Source organism: Montipora foliosa, chromosome 1 (assembly GCF_036669935.1).
Source record: "Montipora foliosa isolate CH-2021 chromosome 1, ASM3666993v2, whole genome shotgun sequence".
NCBI lineage: Eukaryota > Metazoa > Cnidaria > Anthozoa > Scleractinia > Acroporidae > Montipora > Montipora foliosa.
Window position 1 is genome coordinate 51,040,038 of NC_090869.1, and position 10,000 is coordinate 51,050,037.

General features: G+C 37.9%; 1 pseudogene; it reads right to left on the reverse strand.

Moving 5' to 3' along the window:
• Positions 1–8,595: 8,595 nt before the first annotated feature.
• The window catches only part of LOC137978787 (soluble guanylate cyclase 88E-like), a 20,190-nt pseudogene continuing 18,785 nt past the window's right edge, over positions 8,596–10,000 (reverse strand).

The following is a 10,000-nucleotide window of genomic DNA, read 5'->3' on the forward strand; positions in this document are numbered from 1 at the left end:
CTCGATTCGCTCTGACGAAGGGCTAACGCTCGAAACGTCAGCTTTTAGAATCTCTGTACGGTGGTCAATTTACATTATCAACTCCGTTGATAAACCAAATTTTTGTATACTCAAATGCATACCTTATTTTCTACCTATACCGCTAAACTACAATACGTAAAAGCAAAATACAATATATAACACTGTTTCTGACACAGCATTATCACTAACATTCCACTTTACATTACAATATTGCTTACTTACATTAAATTATTAAAGGGAAGCTGAGATCACCTAAATTGAAAGTTCGCCCTCAAAAATTCCATTTTTTCAATTGATATGTCCAACAAAATTTTCTGTTCCACATTTGATTAAAATTTTAGCTTTAAAACCACTGATATTTCGAAGAGTCTGGTTTCTTCTACAATCCCATATATAAATTTTAGCAATAAGAAAAATATAGTTATGTAAGGGGCACGATCTTGATAGCACACCAACTGTAATGTCTTGCTGAGTACCGCAGAACCAAAAAATCAAAATCACCCCAGTAAGCTTTAGAACAAGGACAACTGGATGATAAAAAATGATTCAACTTTTCTGGATGCGATCTGCAAAAAGTACATTTGTCATGATGGCTATCACTTATTGTATAGAGTTTGGAATTAGAATATGAGATAGAGTTAAGTACTTTGTATTGAAATGCTCTCACATAAGGTTCTAGAGTGACTTTATGAGGAAATACGAATAACTGTTTTAATTGGTCGATCAAGAAGTTGACTTCCGTTTGTAATTTAGTAGCTGCACTCAGTAATTGTGCTTTTTTTACCTATCAAAAGTGAATAGTATTGTTTTGATTTCTTTTCCATTACATCAAAAACATTATTATCAATAGTCAAGGTGGGGGATTAGTAGCTGATGGAGTGGCCGTGGTGAAATTATTTTTTAGATAGTTTGGCACAGAATAGCGTCCAGTCCACACTAGAAAATTTGTTTTTTGAATCTTTTTGGCGTCAACATCAAAAGACTCAGTATTATTCACTTAATTAAAAACGTCGGACTCGACATAATTTTTATATTAGACCGGAGAGCCATTCACACGAATTTCTTTATTGTTCTCTTACTAACCTAATCAGTACCTTAAGTTTCCACAAAAATTTATAGAGAATTCGAATAAATTCTGTAACTAGCCCTACCGGGGTTGGTATTAATGAAAAAGAAATAAACCATTTTAGGGATTACGAGGGCTTTGATTATTGTCACCTTTCTGTACAAAGATAGTCCTCTGGACGACCAGATGTTTATATGTATTTTATATTTTATTTTATCTAGATTTCCTATACAATTCTTTTCCCGTAGCAATTTTTCATATGAATAATAGACTCCAAGTGCTTTGATTGGCTCATCGAGCCAATTAAATTAAGACCAAAGGGTTTTATTTTATTGTTTGTAAGACCCGATCGACATTCCTTCTGCTTATTAAGTGCAGTTAATCGTTAGACCGGTACATTTTTATAAACTGTTAATCATAATCAAGAAGTGCCTGTAACGAGTTAATGCCTGAGAGCGTTGCAGTCATATCATCATAGGCAGCCCAAGTTCGCGTCACTAGAGAGCGTGTAATAATTGATTACTAGTGGGAAGATGACCTTTAAGTGCAAGCGGTGTTGCGTTACAGGCGGCCGTTGAGAATTTAAACGCGTTGTAAGACTTTGTATGGGAAATAAAATACCGTCGATTATGAAGCCTAAAAAACGCTCAGTTTAACGTTCATTCAATAAAAGGGATGAAAATGACTCACCTCTGGTGCATTCTTGTGCCTTTTGGAACTTATTTTACCGTTTCGGGAATTCCGCGTTTTCAATGTTCTTAAGACGAAGTCAAGGCTGCACACTAAGATTTCGAGCGTTGTCAGCTCAGAGGCGGTTTGCGCCTCGAAAATTCATCCCAGACGCGATTTTTTCACGCAAAGCTAAAGCCACATCATTTGTGAACCTCGGTGAATGTTTCGTCGTCAAAAATCCCCACGCACTTGACTGGAAATGGGCATTTTCTGCTTCCGATTCCACGATAGCTGATGAAGTTAACGGCCGGTGATCATGTAAATGCTCACGGAGCTTGGGTCCGAGGTCAATTAACTCCAGCCGATGAGGTACATTCATTTCATGTACAACACTTACCCCATCCCCACAGCGGCTTACAACGCGTTTAAATTCTCAACCGCCGCCAACACCACTTGCACAAAGGTCATCTTCCCACTAGTAATCAATTATTACACGCTCTCTAGGGACGCGAACTTGGGCTGCCTATGATATCATCCGCATATTGGAGCAGCCAAAACAGAAAAAAATATGGCGATACGTGGTCACCTTGCCTTACTCCACGTTCTACAGTGAAGAAATCTGAAATCGTACCATTGTTTATAGTACAGCTTTGGATATTTTTATAAAAGGTTTTAACCCAACAAACAAAGTCAGGACCAAAATTGAAAGATTCTAAGCATTCTAAGATAAATTCCTATTCGACACTGTCAAAAGCTTTTCGAAGATCAAGAAATATCATTATCCCGGGAATATTTCTTTAAGAGTAAAATACGATTTACATTAGCTCCATCTTGTGTTACCTTTGTTTCCGCGGCGTTTGAGGCCATATCATAGAAATTACCAGCAACTTTTAGGTTCTCATCCTCTATCTAGTATATACACCTTACCAAGTTTCAACTGCCACCAGGATCCACTGGAGAAAAACGGCCGTAAATTCTGAACGAAGGCTCCCGTCATCTCAAAATTCTACGTGGACCCTGGCAGATTGTGAAAAAACACCTCTAAGTTCCTAGTTTTGGGGAACCGGCGATGCGGAGAAGGAATTATTCCCCAACGATCTCCACAATCCTGTCCATCAAGTTCCATCGAAAGCAGCTGTATTCGGAGATCTCATGCATCGGCTTACCGACCCGGCCTAAAGGTAAAATTACTTACTCAGCGGGGAGTACTTGGTCACTTGATCACCAGGACAATCACACCCGTTGGCCCCTGCCTAAGGTCATATTTTGTTATATGACGGTTTAACCAACCTCGTTGCGATTGGTCGATGAAAATGGCCGCTTTCGGCATATTGTGGAGATCGTCAAAGAATAATTCTCCGGTCCTGCGAAACTCGGAACGTATGTGTTTTGTGACTATATACCAAGGTCCACGTGGAATTTTGGGGCCATCGGATTCTTCTTTCAGAATTTATGGCCGATTTTCCTCAGTGGATCCGGTAGCAGTTGAAACTCGAGTTTCCTACCTTGGGAATGTATCTTTAATGGATGATAGAGGAAGAGAACCTAAAATTTGCTCGAATCACCATGAAATTGGCCCCAAAGGCCACGGAAACGCGAGTAACACACATTTGAGCTCGTATAGATATTTGTTTAAAATTTCTTCCTCATATTTTCAACAGTTATGTACGATGGTTACATTTCCATACGAAGTCTCATATTTTACTCTAGTTGGCAGCTCCCAAAGGAGCTTAGGTTACCTGTGTTTCTTTTTCAATGCAGATATGCTACATCAATGGTAATTGCTATAAAATGTGTCTGGCTTGACAAAGTTGAATTCTTATGTGGCTGAGCTACCGTCTCTTTTGTGTTGCCCGATCTTTTTAACCGCGCGGCCATGGGCCGAGCACGGTTCTTGCTCTGCGACCGGTTTATTTTTTAATTTTTTTTTTCGTTTTGTCGGAGAGCTGAACCAGACTTCCACGCGGCCACATAGTCAGTAGGACTTCCAGTCACGCAGCTTAGGATGTTTATTCGCCAAAAAGCTGCTAAAACGTTAACGTACTTAAAATTTTATGAATATGGTCCACTTTTTATTTACAACAAAATATATATTTTTATGTGTCTTATTGAAACATGTAATCGTGACTTTTAAGAAAGAAAGCTAAGACTATTACGTCATCGGGGATTTCACAACGGTTACGACTGATGGTGCAATCGGAGATTTGACGACGGCTATAAGTAATGGTGCAATACCTTTGTGTGCAGCCGTTGTTGTCAGTTTGTTGTGCTACAGATTGATCAAGTGAGTTTGGTTCTATAGTCATCAGCGAATCAACAAGGACTGCTTTGGAATATGTACTACGTTGCGACTATAGTGGTAAGAAAACAGATAAAATTTAGTTTTGTTGGTGAGCAGTCCCAAATTTCTATTCGGTCATATAGTCAGTGGCACTTCGAATCACGCAACTTATGATGTTTACAGGTATTCGCCAAAAGCTGTTAAAACGTTAATGTACTTAAAATTTTATGAATATTCCACTCTTTATTTAGTACAAAATATATTGCCTTTTTGTGTTATTTAAGCGGTTGATTCGAAGCGAGTATTGAGTACATAAAAGGTCATTATGTCATCCATGGAATGTGTCGACGTTTCAACTTTCATTGGTAGGGAAATAACCACCGTACTAAACATAGCCGTGGATAACGTAATTCTTACATTGAAGGGGCTAGGTCACGCTATTTTAGGTAATTTTGTTTAATTTTGTTAATTATGAGCTCTAAACGTCAAATTGGCAGAGCAAGAGTCTTTCATTTGCAAAATCACGGCCACATAACAACTGAGAATGATTTTCCAGCTGTATAAATGACATTTTGATATAGACTGATATGAATCAAATTTACCCAAATTCAATCCATGTCAATCCTATCCAGTTTTGTTCATCCATGTCCATTCTTGGCTTCCCTGTGTTTTGTTAGAGTTCTTCTATAGTTTTGAACAGTTATTTTGATATTTTAGTTAATTCTATGACCATTCGATCAGTGCTGAAATTGCCTAAAATTGCGTGACCTAGCCCCTTTAAGTGACGCGTGTGACTACTTTGCTAGGCCTTTACTCGTGTAAAAAAACAATTAAATTTAATCACGACTTTTAGGAAAGAAAGCTGTACGTTGTTAAAAGTGTTATTATCGTATCGTTCATACCCATAGATATCCTGATGACAGTTTCAGATTAATTAAGGCCATTACGTCATAGGAGATTCCTCGGAGAGTTCACCTCGGCTATAAGTGATAGTGCAATAAGTTCGTGTGCAGTCGTTGCTGTCAGTTGTTGTGCTACAGATTGATCAGGTGATTTTGTGTCTATAGTCAGTGAATCAACAAAGACTGCTTTGGAATGTGTACTACGATGCGACTATAGTGGTAAGAAAACAGATAAGTTTTCAAAGCGCGGTTTTAAGATCTGAAAGATCTTCTTGTTGCTGATCTAAAGGCATTAAGAGGCATGACAATTCCCTCATCATTTTCTACATTAATTTACATTACCATAGCTGTTAATATTCTTTCATTGCTATAATTAATACGAAAATAAACCTTGTCAGTCTCGGTTGCCAAGGTCAACCACATGCCGCATCTTAAGTCATAAGATGTAAAAGTACGTTCCACCGAGTGACTCAAATAAAGGTACATCGCCTTTGTTCCCGGCTGGGAATGAGTCTAACCCAGTCTATGACTTCGAGTTCCCGTACTTTCCAATCAGCCAGTAAGTACTTGTTTTGCCTTTCCCCTGTGTAGCAAATAATTAAAAACAAGGATTATAAATGTATTGCATTTGTAGTGACCTTCGTTCAAGGCACCAGTTTTTCAGAACTGAGTAATACTAGCAATCTTAAAGTTGTTTCATGTTTACTGATGCAGTAACTTCTAGTTTGATTATCAAATCTAACTGGTATCATTACTAGGTTGCCATATGGCAATTCAGTCGAAAACTGAGGGTCATTTTTCAGTTTTTTAAATATTTTATTGTTCCTGTGTCGGAAATCGAAAAGGTTGCGCAATAGGGTCTTCCCTGTCACTCCCCTCCTAAGTATCGTCTTTGTGCCTTGAGTCTTCTACTTCTTTAGTATGTTTCAGGGGGTAGTAGAAAGGCGTAGATTGAGATAGATTTTATCCGGTGGACACAGTTTAAGCATGCAACAGCGGCGAAGCCGATGTAACGCGAATGGTGGTTTATTGGATCTTTAAACAAAACATTCCCTCATGGAGCTCAAGAATGGAACGTCAATTCGATAAACAACACAAGAGGTGAAAAATGAATAGCTGGAATCTTAAAAACGACGAAAAGTGGACTTCGATAACAAATGCAGTTTTCGCCGTCGGATCAAAATGAGGTTTTTTCTAATATTTTACTAACTGTGATGTTATGTACAACACTGAAACCAAATGGCAATTCTGTCGTGATGGGTTTAACAGAAATTGAAGGAATCTAACGCCTTGAATGCATCTGTGTTTACTGAAATCGCATCTCAATTGTCTGGCTGTTTACATTTATTTTGTACTCAACTCTGCACATCTTCAGGTAAAAAAAAAAGTGGAAATGTGACAGGGAAGAATTATTCGAGAAGAAAGCTTGTTGTCTATTTTGTGCTTCATTTTCTTCAGAAAAGGATTTGATAGGGACCTGTGAGACCTAAATTTACTTAATTGCATGTAGGGTTTCAGTAACATGGATTGTGTTTTTTGTTTGCAAGCATACAATTGAAATTGGAAGGGTTTTGTTGCCTCTATAGATAATAGCAAATATTTTGTTTGTTTCAATAAATTTTACGCTGGAAAAGGTTTTTGTGAGATTTTTCGTCCAAATGAACGCCCCAAAATAAACATTTTTTAACGATCTTTCAATGGAATATTATTTTGTAATTGAATATTCTGTCACAAATTTGAATAAGACGCTTGAAATAAACATCGCAACACACACAAGAAATTTAGTCGCATATTACCTCTTCGTCGAATTCTCGTTAATAGTTTACTATGTGATGTTATGTACAACTTTTTTGGGTTGGATATCAGAGAAGGAATCGAACACCTTGAGTGGGTGCGTGTTTACAATTGAATTTTCTGGCTATTTATAATTTTACTTATCTGCACTCAACTCTACACAGTCTTCAAAAAAACAATTTTAACTTTGACTAAATCTTGTTAGTAAAGAATGATTTGAAAGACAACTTGTTGTCCATTTTTTGCTTCATTATTGAAAGAAAACTGTCTTCAGTGAAGTGTTTGATCAACAGTGTTCCAGATAATAGTCGGGTCCCGGGTCAATAGCCCGACAAAGAAGGCTTCCTGACTAGACAGATGAAAGCGACGAACGACTGACATTCTTCCCTTCAATGTAAACAAGAACCTTGACACAAGGTGATCACGTTCACCTTTGTGGTTGCCTAGCACGTGATCAAAGCAAGGTAAGCACTAATCAAGGCTAGGTACAGATTTCGTTAGCCTGCAATACAAATATTGATGCAAAAGTAAATAAATATTGATACGCAAAATCGAAAGTGACATCAATTTAAGCGGCCGCCTGTGATCAAGTTAGGGACGGGCCATTATTTTCCTGGAGTGGGGGTATGAAAAATTTTCCTCTGTAAACTTTTTTTCTTTTTAATGCACTTTTGCAAACACTTTTTTCGAACAACACCTTCCTGCAAACAACTATTTTCCCGATATTTTTTAACCACGTTCTGACACAAAAAGGAGGTTCCCTTTTTGCTGCCCTCAATCATTATTTGATTTTATATTTTACGGCGGCGACCAACGAATTGGAAAAAGAGAATTCTACAAAGCGAATCGAAATCCACCAATCACTACTTGAGAACGTTACCTTTTGACACCTCTGAACTCCTCTTTTTCGTTTTCTGAGACGTACAGTATGATGATTGGCTGCAGTGAAAAGCGAAAAATCTGCTTAAACTTTAAATGTCCAGTCCTCGTGTTATTTTAATTACTTTTGAAGAATATTTCAGAAAAGCTATATCCAATTTATGTTAGACACGTAAGATCCTAGTAATAGCTTGTTTTTTTCTTTAAAAAACATTCACCATTTTAATTCTTACCTAGCTACTGGCAAAAATAAATAGCATACGAAAGGTAATACGCAAAGGAAGTAACAGGCGTTTCTGCTATTCCGCAGTTGTGGAGTCCTGATTTGATTTTATTGCCAACATGACCACTTTGAAATGCCCGGCTTGGGTTTATTTTTGCCCATGGTCAATTTGAAGATCCAATGTGTTACTTTTATTTATTTCAATTATTTATTTCATGCAATATTTGGTCAAATAAAATGTTGATTTTAATAAGGCCCTCTTCCTGTCTACAAACAACTACATACTTTTAGTCTAAATTTCAGTTTTGAATTTTTTTCATCAATAGGTTACAAGCTTCTCTGACCTCTATGAAAACCATTTTTTTGCACATATCATATTTGCGAGCAATTTATTTTGTCTTTTTAGGCCCTACAAACAATTGTTTTCAATATTTTCCGTACCCCCCCCCCCCCCACCCCCTCCAGAAAAATAATGGTCCGTCCCTTACCTTGTGTGTTTAAGCTTTAAAAAGAAAAAGACTTCAAAACGGGACAGACATTACAAAATATTTCAACGTCTGAACGTGTGAACCAAAGAGCCACTGCTGGCCCCCGCACTTGAAAAAAATAACTGGAACGCTGCAGTTCAATACCACCCAACTCAGTGCCATCTGTGCCTGTGTAACGCGTACCACAGGCAACCACGTTTATGCTCATTGAACGTCTAGTTGGAGAGAGGACAAAGAGAGGAACAGCTTTTTAAGAACGTGACGCAATGAAAAGTGCTAACAAACCTTCAGCTCCACCAACCCACGAAATTCAACTTGAAAGACAGTATTCTCCAAACATTGTTTGGTCGCTTCACTGATGTGGATTCTCATTGGCTAAAAAAACGTCGAAAAAATTGAAGAAACGCATCCAGGATGAGTCATGATAAAAACTTGAATGGACGTTCTCTGGCAAAAAATATTTAAAATTGCAAGTTTTTGACCTCTAGAACTGTGGTCTTCAACGAGCAAAAAGATGAATGAAGTAAAAATTCGGAAAATATATAGTGAGATAAAAATAATGAAAATACATCGAAATTAGGGATAAAAAAGGTGATTAAGGTGTGCCAAAATTCTAAAAATTTCCTGATGTGGAAACTTCCTTTGTCAATTATCGACGCATTGTTGAAGTCAATGACGTGGTTGTGAGACCAAGCATGATTGCCAATTTTGAAGGCTTTGGCCACTGTCTTCACATTCCTGATATGTTCTTTTTTCCTCGTGGCAAAGGATCTGCCTGTTTCGCCAATGTAATTCCAAGAGCAACTGCCACAGGGGATTTTGTAGACAACATCGGGTTATGAAACTAATTATGGGGGTCGTGACTTAGGAATCGGAAATTCTTGTTGGAGCGTTTTTAATGGCCTGTTAACAACGTTAATATCGTGTTTTTCAACAAACGTGAAAGGGGTTCGGTGACACCTTTGATGTACAGAAGGGACGCAAAGTGCTTGTATGGTTTGAGCGGTTCCAATAATTTGAAAAACATGCGAATAATTCTTCGGGAGAAGGAATCATGGAAGATCGGGTTCTTCTTGTCTTGATAAAAAAAAAAACGTTGGTCACGAAATTTGGCAATGTTCAATGAAACAAGATCAACTAGAGCAGAGACCCAGTACCTACAATTGTGGAACTGAGCCGCTTCCAGATATGTCCGTTCCTGGATCCCCTCCTAACCTGCCTTGCAAAGGGACTCCCAGTCTAGAAACAGGACTCGAACAGAGACATTATGCCCTAGCCTGCTAATAAGCGATTAAGGGAAGGGTTTGATACCCTATGATGTATCCAGTTGCTTGAAGCACCTTAATTGCTTGTCTAGTTTGGGAAAAAGGAAAACAAGCTGCCTTAAAACGCTCGTACTCTTGTTTCCCTATTTATTTAAGAAGTCTCGTGTCTCGAGTACACGGCTTCCAAAGTTTTGTCTGTAAGACATTAATAAACTTGCAATAACTTGATATAATTTTCGAAAAGGGCTAAGAGTTTCGCAAAACATGACTTCTTGAGATCGAGAGGTTTGTCTTCTCTTTACTAAGTTTATTCCTTTTATGGTAATCCAGAATTTCATTTAAAGAAAACAAATTAAAGTGATCAAGATGGCATACCAAAGATGTACTTCTCAGCCGTGATGCAATGTTG